A 21013-nucleotide genomic window follows, 5' to 3' on the forward strand; every position below is an offset into this window, starting at 1 on the left:
ACTAAGAAACAGGTTCGCATGGTCAATTCCACTGGGAAATGCACCAACTTCGGTCTCTCGTGTTTAGCTGCAATAATGAATGAGATTAACAACAGGCGTGATCCTGCAAATAACAAATAACCTACTGCTTTGCATTTATGAAGGCACATTCACATCCTCGAGAAGATGTAGCATGTGGGCTGGAATGACACAGGGCTAAATCGCTGGCTCTTGAAGCAGACCAAGACTTCACGGTTCAATTCCCGTCGTAGACTTCCCGACAAGACGCCGGAATGTGACTACCCGGAGCTTTTCACAGTAACTTCATTTGACGCCCACTTGTAACAATAAGCGATTTTCATTTCATTTCATATTGCCATTCCACCTGAAACCAAACAGAATTACGTGATAAAGATGAATAAAATAAGACAAATATTGTGCTGTATTATTTTCCTTAATTGTTTTGTTTCGCGGACCGTCATCCACCCGCGGCAACTTAAACAAATGCTCTTGGATACATATCCTCTAATCGGATGATCAAAATATGAAAATATATAGCAAATCTCATTGAATTTCAGGGCATCCGCAAACTACGTCCAAATAATGTCCATTAACGTGAAAAGCAAAGACATGCTTAAAATACCTGTCTCTGCAGCGAGGCATTTATTCACTGTAATTCAGTCACAACATAAACAAATCCGTCAGCAAACTGAGATTTACAAAATATGGCCACAAATACTGTTCTACATTATTTGCTCGTTTTTTCCCGACAGTTTTAGCCTTTGATGATATAATGCAACTGCTGGGTATGGTCCGTTGGTATTATTTGCATTCAAATTAAAATATGTCACGTCGAAGGCCCTATTACTACACGATTTCAATTGGACAAAGTCATCACAAAATTAGTTACCTATGTCCTTAATGAATTCTTCCTTATCTGTGCAGTGCAGATTCGTGAGAATGTATTTAACAGATATAATTTCAAATCACACGTTCAGAGGTGAAATGAAATGCTCAGGAGGATAATTAAAAGCGATATTTGAGAGTCACAACACGCCGGCTCATCAGTGAACATACGGATAGTTTTATCCATTGAATATCGGTATGGAGAACCTTCCGCGGTCTTTGTGATGATACATTAAGAAACAAAACATACTGAAGCATTATTGACATATCACTGTGCCTGATTTCAGTAACCAGAAATGCCGCGAAGAGGAGACCCACATACTCAATGCCAGTTGATGTCTGCATTCACATATAACACCTTTGGAGTATGCTAACGGTTTTATCAGTCGTTGGCTAAATTCAGTGTCGTTGAAGGTTGTTAAAACAGCGTGCGTAACATAGGAGAGATGAAGAGGCAGTGGCGTGAGGTTTCAGTGATTGTACTATCAATCCCGTCAACAAAGGTAATGCAAAAGCTTTATTAGGGAAATTACATTGGTGGGGAAAAGAAAATAAAGCACGTAAATGTAGATGAAAACCAACATAAATTGTGTGACGGAGCAGATAATATTCAAAAGTCACGGGCAATGGAAAGCTGACAATTTTCGCATTCATACACGATCACTTTTTTATTCACACACCCTCACTTCTCTGCATTCATAATACTTTCACTTGGTTCTGTTCACATTATCGTTTTCAGTCGCTGAAATGGATTAAATGCCATGAATTCCATAGCATTCGAGCACCTCTATGTGTCAGTTGATACGAGAAATTCGCTCGCTGGGGTGTCAACACACATTTAACTGATATTTTGCCTTTAACTGGATTACCTTTCTCGCAATCTTTAAGTTTTTTTTCTGTCGAAAATATGTAACGGAATTAGAAATGTATTGGCAATAATTTATGCCCATTATTCCTGGTGTAAATCTGCGGAGTACAATCTTTGGGGCCATTTGCAGTTACTCACATTCAAATTAATTAAAGAGTTAACAGCTGTTACCTTCCTTTGAAGCATGTCGGGGATTCAACAAATAATTGAACGATCTTCCGTCAGCTCGGAGATTATAGACGACCAATGAGGCACTGTCCAGCACATTCTAATGATTTACTGTGCTCGATCTGCTGACCGATCTTTATCTTTCCTATAACTGACATTATGCATAAGTATGTTTCATCGATATTAAATTACACGTGTTAAGGTAACATTTATGTTCGTTTAAATGCATTGGAACACTTTACCTGGCGTTGCCTATGTTTGACTACAGATGCAAAGCACTTCAATTCTGTGGAATTGCTTGAGAAGGACACTGCGCTCACATAGCTACTTAAGTTCCCTTCTTGAATTGTCTGCCTCAACTATATACCTGCGAACATTTATAAGTGATTCTTTACGACGTCCCTCGCCACGGGAACGCATTGTCTCCAAAGCTCCGGTCAAAAGATTTTTTTCCAAACATCCTCAGATTCGGTGAATTTACGATTGGTGCAAATTCTCGCAAAAATATCTAATTGTCCGAGCGAGCGAGCTGGGTTTGCTTGAGTTTCCTGTCGCTCAGTCCAGCAAGGCTGGTAAAGCTATTCTACGCCAATTGGTCCACTTAACGAGGCCTCACGGGCGTCTCACCTTAAATTCCGGCTCGCCAGCTGATTCGCCAGCACTGCCCTCGCCAGACGCCTCCTTGCAACCCCCCCCCCCCGCCCCCACGTCTTACGAGGTCGAGCACCATTAAAGTTGTACTTGCATGGTCAAACGCAGCCATCTCGATACGATGGCGCCGAGCAGACCAGGACCAGAAGTCGGGGATACTGACTTGGAGAAGCTCGCAGATGCGTTGGTGGACAAGACGGATGTCCTGTTCCCAAGGGCTCATGTAGGCTCAGTCATAAGGTAGCCAGATGTGCCCGGGGCGAGGTGGCAGCAGCAGTCAGCTCGGGGAATGTGACCAGGGGCATTGGCCTCCCGTATCAGAAGAAGGTCAACGACCGACATCGGGCATCTGAGTAAGTAGTCAAGAACGCCGCCTCGCCACCCCCTCCCCCACCGGGTGTGTATCCACTCTACCAAACCCCCACGCGACTCCAACCCTCCCTTCATCGCCTTCATCCCTCCCCACAGCTAGCCCTTCAAACATCCCTCCACCTCAACACTCACTTCACGCACACACCCAAACGTATGACTAACGATGCCCTCTCTATGTCACCTCTGCAAAAGCTCTCCCATGTTCGACGGGGGGGGGGGGGGGCACGCTGCCGGTGAGGTTTCTGACTACAGAATCCTCACCCGCATGGAGTTGGCGGACGGCACAGAGGGGAGGAAGCACCGGGCTCCACCCGGAGGACATGATAAATGTGAGCACGGATTGCATTACTTGTTGACCTATTCCTGCCACTGATCAGATGTGCATTCTCCTGCAGGTGCTCCCCCAGAAGGAGCTGGGCTATGCCGGGCGGCATCCGCTGATGTCTCCCATGTAACCGCTTGGAGGACGGATCCAAGGATGCGGCCGTTACAGTCGTATCACAGCTGTCACCCCACCGTCCACCAGCGTAGATAGACGCACCTCTTTGGACAAATTCGTTGACAGTCTTCTGTGGCACAACACTGGTGATGATGCATATCTGCTGAAGGCAGGAATGCTGTGAAAATCCAGCAGTCAAAAGGCTACTGGATCATTGGAGCCAGCCGGGTTCCAGCCTGTGGCAGACCCTCTGGAGCAGGGTTACGCAACGCTGATGGAGACGATCGGGAGCGACAAATACAGTCATAGGGAGATCTCATCGACACTCTAGCAGGTCCATGACCGACTGGAGGAAACCCTGACGTAACGGGCGCAGGATATGGCACTGTTAATAAATTACACTGAGGCCACAACTTTTGTGGTGGCGATCGAAGTCTGAAGCCTGTTTCACTTCGTGGGTGGCATTAATAAAGGTGTCCAAGGTATCACTCAGTCGGTGTACGCCATGGCCGGGGACCTCGACTGAATGACCTCCTCGCTGGGGATGTCATCTCCCACCATTCTGACGTTGATGAGATTCTGTGGGTGATGTTCCACACTCAGATGGGAATGGCCGAGGCGCTGTGGAGCTTGTCGCAGAGGCAAATGGGCATTGCCGAGGCACTACCCTGTTCCAGTCACTGAAGTACACTGCTGAGTGGGTCGACATCAGCGTAGACATACAGGGGAACCGCCAGGGCTGGCAGAGGCAGGTGACACATGGTCGGCAGGGAATCAAACCAGTTGTGCCTCTGTGCCAAGTTGGACCCCAGGCCCCTGTCTGCATCCAGAGCAAGGAGGGGAAAATGGGTGCCAACACGAACCCGTCCCATAGGCCTACGCCGGTGGCCAGCAGCTCCATCGAATTCCACCAGTCTGATGAAGCCGCTTCTCTGGGTCAGAACAAAGGACATGGTGGCACGGCTGTGGGTGTGCCGGCAATAGGTGAGAAGGCACCCTCCGGCACAAGAGCCCCAAGAAGATGCCCGCCAGGTGCAACAAATGCGACGGGACGAATGAGCAGGTTGCCTGCCTCTACTTCTGATGTCATGCTGAGACGACACCGAGACGTGCTGGTGGGAATTCGCAGTGTTGGGTCCGTATGGTTGCGATGATAGATGGTTGCGATGATAGGCCCGGCCACGCCCTCGGTGACAGGCGAGAATAGCCCCCTGTGGTTTCAGTACAATCAAAGCAGCTTACTGTACAGCAGCCTCCGGCCTTGCCTTAGGTTGTTCGCCATTATCGTCGTCCAGCCACCGCTGGTCCGGCGAGTCATCATCCTCCTCATCTTCGCACAAATCCTCCTCCTGGGAGCTGGCCAATGGTTCCTCGTCACCAACCTACAGTTCGTCGCCCCGCTGATGTACCAGGTTGTGGGGGACACAGCAGATCACAACATTGCGGTCGGTGTGCAGCAAGACAACACCAGAGCGGTCGAGGCGTCGGAACCGCATCTTGAGGGGACCAATGCACTGCTCAGTGCAGTGAGAGCCCGAAGTGTTGCATTGGTCTCGATATACCGGGTCTCCAATTCGATCCTCAGTCTCCCTAATGGCATCATTACACAGATCCTCAGCGGATACATCTTATTCCCCCACAGTCAGCCCCCTATCTTTGGGTGCGGCTGGAAGAGGCCAGGTAATACCTCCTGCCCCATGATGTTGCTTAATGCAGCATACTAAGGGATGTATTCACAAAAGTGAGTGTGGCCAGAATTCGCCGTTCTGCGGGGTTACGTTTTCATGCTTGCAGGCCAACTCGGCTGATAAAGAAATGAGCAAATCAGATTCAGGAGCTGACCACTGTTGCCACAACTGTATGTCCTTTACCGTAATCATGGAGATTGATTTGAGCAAACAGTATGGGAAGATATTTAATTGAGCGAGGACAAATTATATTGTTATTATACAGGAGCTGAGGAGCATACATTGGAAACATCTGTTCTGGGGGAAATGCACAATGGTGATATGGTTGTTGTTTATGGAGCATTTGCTGCAAGTTCTAATAGTCTTGTCCCACAGAGACAAGGAGACAATGGTAAGGTGAAGGAACTTTGGATGACAAGAGAAATTGAGCTTCTCGTCAAGAGGAAGAAGGAAGCTTATGGTAGGTTGAGGAAGCAAGGACCATGAACGGCTCTAGAGGGTTGCAAGATCGCCCGCAAGGAACTCACAAATGGTCTATGGTGAGCTTCATTGAGCATAACAAGTGCTGGCGGAAAAGTTTATGGAAAACCCCAAGGCGTTCTACACTTATGTGGGAAATAACAGGACGGTCAGAGTGTGAGTAGGGTCGATTAGGCATGATGGAGGGAACATGTGCCTCGATTTTGAGGAGGTATGGGCGGTCCGAAATGACTATTATGTATCAGTATTCACGACAGAGAGACCTTTTTGCTCATGAGCACAACGTGACCCAGGTTAATAGACTCGAAAAGGTTGATATTAAGAAGGAGTATGTGCTGGACATTTTGAAAAGCATGAGGACAGATAAGTCCTCTGGGCCATACGGCATATACCTTTGGTTGCTCCGGAAAGCAAGGGAGGGAATTGCAACGCCATTGACGATGATCTTTGTGTCCTCATTCTCCACTGGATTATTGCGAGCGAGGCGAATGTTATTCTCCTGTTCAAGACCGGAAATTGGAAAATCCCTGGGAATTATAGACCAGTATGTCTTACGTCTGTGACAAGCAACATAATGGAAAAGATTCTGACAGATGGGATGGATGAATATTCAGGAAAACATAGTTGGATCAAAGGTAGCATGGTTTTGTGAGGGGGAGGTCATACCTCACAAGCCTCATTCAATTATTTGAGGATCTGACGAGACACGTTGATTGAGGTCGTGCAGTGCATATGGTGTATATGGATTGCAGTAAGGCATTTCATAAGGCTCCACATGGTAGGCTCATTCAGAACGTCGAGGGGCCTCGTATACAGGGAAATGTGACTGGCTGGACACAGAATTAGCTCGCTGAAAAGTGGTAGTGGAAGTTAAATATTCCACCTCGGTGTCGGTGACCAGTGGTGTCCCGCAGAAATCTGTTTTGCACCTTTGCTCCTTGTGTTTTTTATAAATGACTTGTATGAGGAAGTCGAAGGGTGGGTTAGTAAATAAGACACGAAGGTTGGTGGAAATGTAGACAGTGTCGAGAGCTGTTGCAGTTTACAACAGGACATTGATAGCATGCCGAGCTGGGCTGAGAAGTGGTAGACAGAGCTCCACCTAGATTAATGTGAACTGTTTACTTTTGGAAGATCGATTTGAATGCTTAATACATGTTGAAAGGCGGGATTCTTGGAAGTGTGGAGGAGCAGAGCCATCTTGGGTTCCACGTGCATAGTCACTCAATGTACCCATTTCGGTTGATAGGGTTGTTAAGAAGGCGTATGGTGTGTTGACATTCGTTAAAAGGTGGATTGAGTTTAAGAGCCGCAGGGTTTTGCAGCAGCTTTTTATTACCCAGGTTAGACGTCACTTCGAATATTGTGTCCAGTTGTGGTCGCCTCATTATAGACAGGATGTGCAGAGGATGCAGAGGTGGTTCACCAGGACGCCCCCATGGCTGGAGGACATGTCTTATGAAGAAAGGTTGAGAGAGCAAGGATCTTTCTCACTTGTGCGAAGAAGGGTGAGACGTGGCATGATAGAAGTCTGCAAGGTGATGCAATGCATGGATAGAGTGGATAGCCAGAGACTTTTATCCATGGCGACAATGGCTGCAACGAGGGGACATAATTTTAAGGTGATTGGAGCAAGGTATAAGGGAGATGTCTGAGGAAGGTTCTGTATACATGTTAGAACATAGAGCATAGAACATTACAGCACAGTACGGGCCCTTCGGCCCTCGATGTTGCGCCGACCCGTGAAACCATCTGAAGCCAATCTGACCTACACTATTACATTTTCATCCATATGTCTATCCAGTGACCACTTAAATGCCCTTAAATTTGGGGAGTCTACTACTGTTGCAGGCAGGGCGTTCCACACCCCTACTACTCTCTGAGTAAAGAAACTGTCTCTGACATCTATCCTATATCTACCACCAATCAACTTAAAGCTATGTCCCCTCGTGTTGGTCATCACCATTCGAGGAAAAAGACTCTCACTGTCTACCCTATCTAACCCTCTGACTATCTTATATGTCTCTATAAAGTCAACTCACAGCCTTCTCCTCTCTAACGAAAACAAACTAAAGTCCCTAAGACTTTCCTCGTAAGACATTCCCTCCATACCAGGCAGCATCTTAGAAAATCTCCTCTGAACCCTTTGCAAAGCTTCCTCATCCTTCCTATAATGTGGTGACCAGAACTGCACGCAGTACTCCAGGGGTGGCCGCACCAGAGTATTCTACAGCTGCAGCATGACCTTGTGGCTCCAAAACTCAATCCCCCTACTGATAAAGGTTAGCACACCATATGCCTTCTTAACAGCCCTATTAACCTGGGTGGCAACGTTCAGGGATTCATGTACCTGGATGCCGAGATCTCTCTGTTTATCTACACTACCAAGAATCTTGCCATTAGCCCAGTATTCTGCATTCCTGTTTCTCCTTTCAAAGTGAACCACCTCACACTTTTCCGTATTAAACTCCATCTGCCACCTATCTGTCCAACTCTGCAGCTTATCTATGTCCCCCTTTAACCTATAACATCCTTCAGAACTATCCACAACTCCACCGACCTTCGTGTCATCTGCAAATTTACAAACCCATCATTCTATACCCTCTTCCAGGTCATTTATAAAAAATGACAAACAGCAGTGGCCCCAAAACAGATCCTTGCGGTACACCACTAGTAACTGAACTCCAAGATGAACATTTGGGATCAACCAAAACCCTCTCTCTTCTTTAAGCTAGCCAATTACTGATCCACGCCGATAAATCACTTTCAATCCCATACTTCCGTATTTTCTGCAATAGCCTACCATGGGGAACCTTATGAAACGCCTTATGAAATACATATACACAAAATCAACTGCTTTACCCTTTTCCACATATTTGGTCACCTTCTCAAAAAACTCAATAAGGTTTGTGAGGCATGACCGACCCTTCGCAAAACCGTGTTGCGTATCGGTAATCAACTTGTTCTCTTCAAGATGATTATCGATCCTATCTCTTATAGCCCTTTCCAACGTTTTACCCACAGCCGAAGTAAGGCTCACAGGTCTATAATTACCAGGGTTGTCTCTACTCCCCTTCTTGAACAAGGGGACAACATTTGCTATCCTCCAGTCTTCCGGCACTATTCCTGTCGACAAAGACGACATAAAGATGAAGGACAAAGGCTCTGCAATCTCTTCCCTGGCTTCCCAGAGAATGCTAGGATAAATCCCATCTGGCCCAGGGGACTTAGCTATTTTTACACTTTCCAAAATTGCTAACACGTCCTCCTTATGAACCTCAATCCCATCTAGCCTGGTCGACTGAACCTGAGTATTCTCCTCGACACCATTGTCTTTCTCCAGTGTAAACACTGTCGAAAAATATCCATTTAACGCTTCCCCTAGCTCCCCTGATTCCACACACAACTTTCCACTGCTATCCTTGGTTGGCCCTAATGTTACTCTAGTCATTATTTTGTTCCTGATATACCTATAGAAAGCTTTAGGGTTTTCCTTGATCCTATCCACCAACGACTTTTCGTGTCCTCCCCTCGCTCTTCATAACTCTCTCTTTAGGTCCTTCCTGGCTAACTTGTAACTCAAAAGTGCCCGAACTGAGCCTTCATGTCTCATTCTAACATAAGCCTTCTTCTTCCTCTTGACAATTGCTTCAACTTCCTCAGTAAATCACGGTTCCCTTGCTCGACAACTTCCTCCCTGCCTGGAAGGTGCATGCTTATCAAGGACACGCAGTAGCTGTTCCTTGAAAAAGCTCCACATTTCGATTGTACCCATCCCCTGCAGTTTCCTTCCCCATCCTATACATTCTAAATCTTGACGAATGGCATCATAATTGCCTTTCCCCCAGCTATAATTCTTGCCTTGCGGTATATACCTATCCCTGCCCATTGCTAAATTAACATAACCGAATTGTGATCGCTATCACCAAAGTGCTCACCTACATCTAAATCTAACACCTGGCCGGGTTCATTAACCAGTACCAAATCCAATGTGGCCTCGTCCCTTGTTGGCCTGTCTACATACTGTGTGAGAAAACCCTCCTGCACACATTTCACAAAAACTGACCCTTCTATAGTACTCGAACTATAGTATTTCCAGTCAATATTTGGAAAGTTAAAGTCCCCCATAACAACTACCCTGTTACTCTCGCTCCTGTCGAGAATCATCTTTGCAATCCTTTCCTCTACATCTCTGGAACTAATCTGAGGTCTATAGACAACTCCCAACAGGGTGACCTCTCCTGTCCGGTTCCTAACCTCGGCCCATACTACCTCAGTAGACGGGTCCTCAATCGTCCTTTCTACCGCCGTAATACCTTCCTTGATTAACAATGCCACACCCTCCCCCCCCCCCCCCCCCCTTTAACAATCTTCTCTGTTCTTACAGAAGCATCTAAATCCTGGAACATGCAACAACCATTTCTGTCCCTGCTCTACCCATGTCTCCGAAATCGACACAACATCGAGGTCCCAGGAACCAACCCATGCTGCAAGCTCACCCACCTTATTCCGGATGCTCCTGGCATTGAAGTAGACACACTTCAAACCAGTGTCTTGCTTGCCAGTGCCCTCTTTCGAACTTTTAACATTATCCCTGACCTCACTACTCTCGACATCCTGTACACTGGGACTGCAATTTACGTTCCCATATCCCTGCTGAATTAGTTTAACCCCCCCCCCCCCCCCGAAGAGCAGTAGAAAATCCCCCCCCCCCCTGGATATTGGTACCCCTCTGGTTCAGGTGACGGCCATTCTTTTTGTAGAGGTCCCACCTACCCCGGAATGAGCCCCAATTATCCAGGAAACCAAAACCCTCCCTCCTGCACCATCCCTGTAGCCACGTGTTCAGCTCCTCTCTCTCCTTATTTCTCACTTCGCTAGAACGTGGCACGGGTAACAACAAAGAGATAACAACTCTGTTTGTTCTAGCTCTCAGCTTCCACACTACCTCCCTGAATTTCTGTCTCAAATCCCCATCTCTCTTCCTACCTATGTCGTTGGTACCTACGTGGACCACGACTTGGGGCTGCTCCCCCTCCCCCTTAAGGATCCCAAAAACACGATCAGAGACATCACGAACCCTGGCACCTGGGAGTCAACTCACCAAACGTGAGTCTCTTTCGTTCCCACAGAACCTCCTGTCTGTTCCTCTAACTATGGAGTATCCAATGACATGTGCTCTGTTCCTCTTCTCCCTTCCCTTCTGAGCAGCAGGGACCGACTCTGTGCCAGAGACCTGTGTCCCATTGCTTACCCCTGGTAAGTCGTCCCCCGCAACAGTATCCAAAACGGTATACTTGTTATAGTGGGGAACGGGTCCCTGCACTGCCTGCCGGTTCCCTCTCTCTCCCCTGACGGTAACCCATCTACCTTCTTCTTTTACCTGAGGTGTGACTTCCTCCCTATAACCCCTCTCAATAACCCCCTCCGCCTCCCGAATGATCCGAAGTTCATCCAGCTCCAGCTCCAGGTCCCTAACGCGGTTCTCGAGGAGCTGGAGTTGGGTACACTTCCCGCAGGTGTAGTCAGCAGGGAGACTCGAGGTGACACTTTCCTCCCACGTTCTGCAGGAGGAACATTGAACTGCCCTAGCCTCCATTCCCACTGAAAACTTCCCAACTTCTGAAAACCAAAAACTAAAAAACTTTTTAAAAACTTGTTAGTTTAGACAATGTATACATACTATGAATAGCAAATGTTCCGGCATTGATGCAGGCGAAATATAACTTGTCACAGACCTCTAATCAAAAAAGCACCCTTACATTGCTACTCTGTGCCTTCCATGACGTAGACAGTTCTGAATCCATCTTACCAGCTCACCTCTGATCCCGTGTGACTTCCCCGTTTGTACCCGTCTGCCATGAGGCACCTTGTCAAAGGCCTTTCTAAGTCCATGTAGACAATATCCACGCCCTAACTGCATCATTCGTCTTTATGACGTCTTCGAAAAACTCTAAGTAAGTGAGGCCTGACCTCCCCTTGAAAAAACCGCTATGTCTCCCGCCAATACGTCCACTTGCTTCCAAATCGGAGTAGATCCTGTATCGAAGAATTTTCTCGAAGTAATTTCACTCCCACTGACGTAAGTCTCACAGGCCTGTAGTTCCGTAGATTATCCTTGCTATCCATCCTACGCAAAGGAACAAGATTGGCTATTCTTCAGACCTCCGGGACATCACCTGCATAGAGTGAGGGCCTCAGCAATTACCTTGCTTTCCTCATTCAGTATTCTGGGGTAGATCCCGTCACACCTGGTGACTTCTGCACCTTAAGATTTATCATGAGGTCCAACACATTTTCTTTTTTTATCTCAATGTGATGCGGGCTATGTACACATCCTTCCAGACTCAACATTCACTAATTAATTATCTTTGGTGAAAACTGATGCAAAGTATTCGTTTTGTTCCTCGCCAATTCTCTCTGGCTCCACACATATATTCCCTCCCCTGTCCTTCAGTGGTCAACCCTTTTGCTGACTACCCCGTTGCTTTTATGTACGTGTAGAATTCCTTGGAGTCTTCCTTAACCCTGTATTCGAATTACTTCTCGTGACCCCCTTTAGTGCTCCTGACTCCTTGCTGATGTTCTTTCCTAGTGTCATAGAACATAGAACAGTACAGCACAGAACAGGCCCTTCGGCCCTCGATGTTGTGCCGAGCAATGATCACCCTACTCAAACCCACGTATCCACCCTATACCCGTAACCCAACAACCCCCCCTTAACCTTACTTTTTAGGACACTACGGGCAATTTAGCATGGCCAATCCACCTAACCCGCACATCTTTGGACTGTGGGAGGAAACCGGAGCACCCGGAGGAAACCCACGCACACACGGGGAGGACGTGCAGACTCCACACAGACAGTGACCCAGCCGGGAATCGAACCTGGGACCCTGGAGCTGTGAAGCATTAATGTCCTTATATTCTATACAGGCTTCGGCTGTTCCCAGCCTTCTCTCCCTGACAAATGCCTTTTTTGACGAAGCCTACAATAACTCTCGTTCTCCAATGTTCATGAAAGTTTCCATATGTATCACACTTCCTGACAGTAGAGTGCCGTCCCTGAATTTATTTCCACTGACATTAGAATGCCTCCCACATGGTTGATGTTGATTTACACTGAAACATCCGCCCCCAATCTAGGTTTTGCAGTTCCCATCTAATATTGGTATAATTAATCATCCCACAAATTAGCACATTCACCCCAGGACGACTCTAATCCTTGTCAACCAGCACTTTAAAACTTACTGAATTGTGGTCACTGTTCCGACATGCTCCCCTACTAAAACTTCTACCACCTTGCCGGGCTCATTGTCCCCCCCCCCTCCCCTCCTCAATACCAGGTGCAGTCTCGCCCCTTCCTAATTTGGTGTATCTACATATTGGTTTTAGAAGCCGTCCTGGAGTCTCCTCACTAACTGTGACCCGTCAAAGCCCCTCGCACCAAGTGAGTCCCGGTAAATACTGGGGAAGTTAAAGTCTCCCATCACAAGAACTCTGCTGCTTTTACCCCATTGCAAAATCTGTCTACCTACATGCTCCTCTACCTCACGCTGAGTGGTAGGAGGCCTGCAGTAAACTCTGAACATTAATACCACTGCCTTTGCATTCCTGATTTATGCCTATATATCCTCGCTACCCTCTGAGGTGTCGTCACGCATAACAGCTGTGATATTCTGTCTCTCAAGTAGCTCAACTCCTCCACCAATGTTAGATCCACTCTATCCAGTTCTTAGCCTCCTTTCGAACATATCTTTTTCACAGTTGCCCTGGTCTCCTCCATCAGGAAGGATACCGTTATGTGTAGAGCCTCCTATTTTAATGATTTGTAAATTGTTCCACCACAATATATGCTGTGATGTGGCAGGACCTATAATTAGGAAATTTTGATTTTTTTTTTTACAAACTATCCTTTTCTATGTTTATGTTGAATTTTTGTTCTGGTAACTGAACTTATTAACTGAACAAGAAATAATCGGAACATTTGTGTGTATTACAAGAAATCTATAAGTTTAATAAAACATAGTGACATGTGTTCGAGTATTTCATTGACGCCATGTCTGATGGTTAACACCAATGCAAGCGGAAAGATTATATCATGATGAGAGCACATGCTTTGATAAAAATATTCTTTAAAATACTTCCTGAGCTAGAAGTAAAACAAATCGCATTCCTTGATCAGTTCTGCTGATGTTGATCATCTTCTGCTTAATCTAACTCATTTAGATCTTCATTTTCCTATCTTTTGGCAATGTGATCATTGTGCACTTGTGTCATAGTTCAAATGTTGCACATCAAAGTAAAAGCATTTTGTGCCGCACGTACCATCAATTGTCTCTGTGAGGTATGTTTAGCAAAATAAAATTAATCATAATTCATTCCACAAAAAATTGCTTCAATAATCAATTGTCTACAAGTTCTAAATCAGACCGCTGCATGAACGGTTGAGTGTGGCATTTCATAGCATGTGTCATATCCTGCAGATACATATCTTACGGGCATGTCGTCATGCTGCTTTTTTGTGACATCGTCAGAATTGGCAGAGAAAATTAGCACAGAAACATCACTGTTCGAATGTTTCAAAGAAGCAAGAGATACATCCAACATCCTAATTTTAGCGCAATGTGTATCCTCGTTGCTGCAGCATTAATGCGCTATTTGCAGTTTGGCAATTGTGGCATGGACGCGTAAAATAAAGGAAATATTGCCTGGATTGATAGACGGACAGAGAGTTCGGAACTAATCCCAAACCAAATGAAATGATCTTTTCTTAAATTAGAGCCACAATAAATCTGAAATACAAAGGAAGTAAAATGCAAATTAATGGTGAGGGGTAGATAATGTCTGAGACTTGTGAGTAGCGCAATTGCAAGTCTGTTTCATTGCTCAGGTCAGACTTGAGCTTGGGGGCAACAAGTAAGCAAACGTTATTTGAAGTATCCCGGTTGCGCTTTTTGAACCTGAGGAAAGCCTCAAAAATAAAGAAACCGGAGTTGTTGTCCATCTGATAATCATATCCTATGCGAGACACGGACACGCTTGTGATCAGACCCTTTTTTTTAAATCATTGTATTTTTATTTTCGAAATAGCTCTTCCATAAGGTGGAATGTGCAAGAACGTCTTGGAACGGAAAACTTATTAACAACCAAGTGATGGAGCTGAAACGCCCACATGTCAAGCCCATATCTGTTTTCTAGTCAGTATACAACAATATAGGTTTACAACATTCTCGGGCCTCAGAATATCTGATGTTTGACTTGCCGAAGTAGGAGGAAATTACCTCCCAGAATTTAAAACTTTGCACAGAATTCCGACGAAAAGTTCTACCTTGGAATAGTGCATGCGCAGGTAAAAACAAATCTGGCGCGAGTTGAATGGAGTCGAAATTCCGTTGACCAGGATGAGCCGTGCAGTGGACAATCAGGTGGCTTTCACACATACAACAGAAGAAAAGGTACATTTGGCCGAATTTACTCTGCAAAATTGGAGTTAAATATCTTTTCAAACAACAATACTACGAACAAAATGATGCCAGGGAGCAATAACTCGAAAGGCCGCACGGCCACCTGACTTTGCAGCAAGGTACAGGAGCGGCGAACAATCGGGTCAGCGGACCCACTAGGGGGGCTCCACAACCTCTCCCGAGAGAGGCAGACCGGCGGCACAGAAAAGGTCGGTCCCGTGTTCTCCCAGTAGGCGATGGATAGAGCATTACCCGAATCAATAAACTGAACGCAATTAAGGATGATGTGGAGATGCCGGCGTTGGACTGGGGTGAGCACAGTAAGAAATCTTACAACACCAGGTTAAAGTCCAACAGGTTTGTTTCAAACACGAGCTTTCGGAGCACGGCTCCTACTGAGCACGGCTCCTTCACCTGAAGAAGGAGCCGTGCTCCGAAAGCTCGTGTTTGAAACAAACCTGTTGGACTTTAACCTGGTGTTGTAAGACTTCTTACTGTGCAATTAAGGATGACATTCATGCTGAGGTAAAGGTAACCGTCAAGTGGCGGTTGCGGAGGCGGTGTCACAGCATGGGGAGGAAACAGGACGCCGAGGGAAACATTAGTTTTGAGCTGGAAACGGCGTTGACAGATGAGGGCGATCGATTCGTCCCATTTGGGGCCCAGATCAAAAGGGTGAAGGGACCCAGTGGAGCATGAAAGGACATGTCGTTCTCCAGGAGAGTCTGTCAAGGAGGTAGAACATTCGGATCGTGGGCGTTAGCTAGGTGCTCGAGGGCAGGGACCCTGCTAAATTTGTATGCCACATTCTGCGAAAACTGTTCAAGAGGGACAACTTACCCAAACTGCGAGAGATCGACAATGCTCTCAAGTCTTTTCGATCGACGGCCAGGTGCGGGAACGTCTACGGTGATGATGCTGCACAAATATTAGGACCGAGAAAAGATCAATCGCTGCACTCGACAGACGAAGGTGTGCAGCTGGGAGGGACATAAAATAAGAACTACCATGGCATTGGGCGGACATGGAAAAATGCAGAGCTAAATTTAACCACGCTAAGGTGACCCTGTGCAAGAGCAAGTTCAGATTCGTGAAATTGTTTCCAGCGAATTTCTAGATCACGTCCCAAGCCAAAGAACGTTATTTTAGACCTGGCAGAGGCGGACGAGTTCCACCGTAAAAAACGTTTTGGACAGGCAGCAAGAGAGGCAGCCGTGAGGAAGACACTGATGAGGCACAGGGAGAAAATGTAATCTATATTGTGCACGACCGCTTCGCCTAGTTATGAATGAGGGAAGTAAACATAGAATTGAGGTGGTGAGTGAATGAGAGGATGAGAAGGAGAAAGTTGTAATACGGGCATGAGAGGGAGCCAGATTGACCACGGGGGCTACCACACTGGCGGCAAATCTAGTGCCAGGAGGTATGAGAGAAAAACCACGGCACATCTGGCACATGGGAGAGAACGTCTGCCAGGCAGGGCGGGTGGAAGGTGTGTTACGTTGCTGCACAGTGGTGCGAGAAAACGGGTGGTAATCGTAAGAGGAGGAGTATGGAGGTGTGGTTTGTTCTGGGGTCAGCGAGCGAGGCATCAGTGGAAGTCAAAAGCACGGTTCGAAGGAAGCAGTAAGGGTCTGGACTAGCTTCAGCATGTCAATATCAGAAACGTGGCTCAAGACGCCACTTCAGGCAACCACTTCGGAGGTTTCGTGATAAAAGAGAACCGCCGGAGTAGAGGGGCTCAACACACTATGTACAAACAGTTCGTGGCCATATTGCCTGGCACCTATATAAAGGGAAATTACAGAGCACAGGGGCCCGGCTTCATTATGGGAACGGTAACCGCGGCTATATTGGATGCCCCGGTACAAAGGGAAGCGCCTAAGTGCTGGAACACAGCCATAAGGTCAGTATAGTTTAACTCATAGGAAGTTGGGGCATACCCCCCCCCTTTCCTATGAATGGTCACATTGAAAGTCAGGGGACAGACCGAAAGTATCATCTCATCTGAAATGTATGAAATGTCGAATATTCTTCCTCCACGAAATGCATCTGAGGGCGAAGGACAGAAGGCGGTACGGAACGCCTGGATTGGACAGACCTACCATTCCTGTTCTGGGTTGAGAGCCAGCGGATAACAATACAGGTAAATAAAAGGGTGGTTATGGACCAAGCCGGATGTTTCTCCATGGTCAACGGTGTCCTGGATGTGGTACCGTTAGATCTGCTGAATATGTATGCATCCAACTGGGATGACATTGCATTTTTGAAAAGTCCCTCGGAGGAAATCCCCGAAATGTACCAACTGATTATGGAGAAGGGGGAGCTCAATTGGGTCCAGGACCAAAAGATTGAAACCCTAGAATGGGGAACACGTCAGGCATGGATAAAGGACTGTCAACGTTCATGAAACAGATTGGGGCCGTGAAGGGGGGGAGGGGGGTGCGGAAGTTGACCGCTGGCAGTTCATTCACCCGGTGAGAAGGATTTTTCGTTTTTCTCTCCATTGCATTCGGTCTTTACTCGCATTGAATTCTTTGAAGTGTAGAAATCGCTGCTTCCAGAAATAGTAAGACCAGAATAATTCGCGATTTTAACTCCGACCATGCTCCGCGTTACATCGTTATCAGGTTGGAGACGGTTCAGGCACAAAGCCCCACATGGAGGTTGGACACGACCCTATTTGGCTTCGGGCCCTGGCAGGATCTCGTTGAGGATCTACAAAAAAATGTGCGACAGCATTGCCCTGCAGCTGCATGAAATGTTTGTAGACTCACGAGCGAGGCCACTCTGCTTCCAATGCGAGTGCAGGTCATCAAATCGCTGATACCCTATAGGAACAAGGACCCAATGGAGTGAAGATCATACAGGCATTTCGCTGTTCAATGTGGACGAAAAATGCACTCAAAGTTCCTGGCCAAGTGACTTGAGAGCGGAGTTCCAGGGGAGATCTGATTATCAAACGATCGTTTTTAAGTTTAGACAGATAACCACTGTCATCAGGCGCGTGCAGAATTTGATAATGACTCAATCTGGTGAGAGAAAACCAGAGATGTTAGTTACTGTAGACGTGGAAACGCCTTTGACACAGTTGAGGAGAAAAAAAGTATTGTGGTCTCAGGGCAAATTTGAATAGGTACAGCTTTCACCTCATGCGTGAAACTCCTAATTAAAGCCTCCAAGACTATACGATCAATGCTACCAGCTCTGAATGTTTCCAGCTAGACAGAGACAGAAGTCAGGGATTCACGCTGTTCATGTTCCTGTTCTCCATCGCAGTTGATCCACTGGTGTTCCCCCAGAGAGACGTAAGAGGTTGGAATTAATGCGATGTGGGGAATACAGAGATCGCAGAGTTAATCTATGCGAATGAGCTTCTCCACTACATCTCCTGCCTGCAACGTGACACGAAATACGTCATTGAGGACCTGGGAGTGTTCCGAGTCTTCTCGAATACAAACTCAACCTGGGCAACAGCCAAGTGTTTCCGCTGAATGCAAGAGTGGGAGGGAAAGAGCTGGAGGGTATGCCATTCAAAATACCCTGAAACAATTGCCACTAAATGAAGATCTAGATTGCCCACGACTGGAAACGGATCCACAAGTGAAACCTCACGAGGCAGGCAGAGGAAGGAAAAAAGGGACTACAGAAATGGAATACACTCCCGCTTTCATCGGCAGGGAGGGCGCAGCCGAGCAAGCTAAATGTACTGGACAGCTTGCTCTTCCTCTTTGGACCAATAATTATTTATATAGCCAAGATTTTTTCCCATTCAATAGATAAGATAATAATGGCTTGTGCATGTGTGTGGGTGGCGGGAGAAGAGGGGGGGGGGGAGAGGGTGGAACATGATTGTGACGTTTGGGTGTGATTATCTGTGAGTTGATTATTGTGTTGGAGCGAGTGAATGGGAGGGAAGAGTACAAACATCCCCAAAACAGTACTACAAATGTAGGAAATATGGGACGCCCGGCTCTCCAGGACTTTCAATATTCCCAGTGGTCAGCCTCAGCAGAAAGAATAAGGGGTGTGTACAGGACACAAACTCGGAGTAGATGAAGCTGGAGGAGTCCACAAATCCAGGTACGTCGCTGCGAGAACACGCCGTTGCAGTCCTCCCATCACATCCAGCAAACCGTTCCATGTGTCCATTAGTGGCATTTACCCTGAACACCTGGAAGCAGATCAGGCAACATTTTACGTTTCAATCCTATGTGTCGTTCAAGGTCTCGAACTGCGGCGGGCAGAGGTCTGCAGCAGCCAAGTTTGAAGCCACCTTCAAGAGTTGGACACTGGACTGTCAACGCTGTCGGTTTGGTACTCCTCCATCTGTGACAGACTAACAGCCTAATTGAAGCTGACAGAGGGACTGAACTTATCAAATGTGAACCAAATTCCGACGCCTGCAAGTGAAACAACGTTTAGTCCAAGGGTCCGACAGCATACACACGAACCTCGAAAAGCAGAATGCTGCAAGATTGACTGGACACATACAGTATCGTAAGGGGAAACGTTGGGAGAATTTGCTGATGCATTTTAGAAAAAATGCACTTCCTACTGAATGACACCGAGAACAATGAGGGAAAGAGATAGCGAGACAAAGAGCATTATGTCTCGCGAGAGAAACACTATTTAGAGTCACCTTTATCTCTTAATGCAGAGAACTAATCATCATACAGCTTGAAGTGGCGCACAGAGTGCACCTGACGAAGGCCCGAATGAGCCCGTTATTCCTGTAGTGAAGGACACATATTCACGGTGCCGAATTTGCGGGGCCAACCACGCCCACATGTTCTGGGCATCTCTCCGACTTGCCTGTCCTGGACAGCCTTCTTCGAGGCAATGTCCAAGGTTCTGGGGTGAGCGTGCTGCCATGTTCAAAAGTGTCAGTCATCTTGTAATGAACCAGCCAATGCTATTCATGGGAAGATTGCCGACGGCCTAGCATTGCTTCTCTAATCACCCGTGGAAATTCCTGCTCTATTTGCGAACAGCACAAATACCCACAGCTGCAGTCTGGCGATCAGAAGTACCGGACCTTCTCCACCTTGAGAAGCTCGAGTTCATGATGCGAAAATCATAGGACTGCTTCCACATCGAGCGAAGGACACTTACTAAATTGTCCATGGACCTGTCTGAAGCCAAAACCCTGGAGGAATGAGGGAGTTAATCACGGAATCACCGCATTCAGAGAGGGAATAGTGAGGCGGGGAAGGGGCTAACGTGAAAACGAGGCGGAGGCCAGAAAACAAGGGCATAAACTGCAGAGAACCAAGGCGAAGACCAGAATATAAGTAATTTCACAAGTTAAGATCCAATGCACGACAAGGAGGGTGGTGAGGGGAAAGTACAAAAATAAAAGGGGAAGCCGCCCAAGTCTGAGCAATGAATAATTGCCTGTGATATATTGAAGAGCCCATGAAAGGCCCCTGAAACAATGGGGGAAGGGGGCACCAACATAAAGGATATTAATATGTACACGGTAATCGGTACAGTTGCCCTTGATGCTTGTGCCATGAGTATGTAAAACTTTGAATACATTGTTAAAAAAATCCATACAGGCGTGACACCCATTACATTAATTACAGGAAAACGTAAACTCACAATCGCAGTGCAGAAACGTGAGTCATATCCAATGGCAACAACATTGATGCTGAATTTCACAACGGAGAAAAAACCCGACTTGATTTGTCTACGTTCAACTAAAAAATCGACGCCATCGCTATAAACGAACAGTGTTAATGCCCTGTCATTTCAGCAGTATGCAGTTTAGGGAATCATCATGACCCTCCGGCAGATGTTGTCACTCACGGTAACTCCAATTCAATAAGAAACTGTTCACCACTTGGATTTGCAATCTTTTTTCATCAACTCATGACTTGCAAAACAAAACTGAATCGATTCTTTTGTCATGTCGATGGCTCAAAAAAATGAAGCTTCGTCCCCAACACGACTGAAGAAGGTGCCGCATAACAAACATCGATGCAGTTCAAGAAAA

Source organism: Scyliorhinus canicula, chromosome 12 (genome assembly GCF_902713615.1).
Source record: "Scyliorhinus canicula chromosome 12, sScyCan1.1, whole genome shotgun sequence".
In the NCBI taxonomy this organism is placed as follows: Eukaryota; Metazoa; Chordata; class Chondrichthyes; order Carcharhiniformes; family Scyliorhinidae; genus Scyliorhinus; species Scyliorhinus canicula.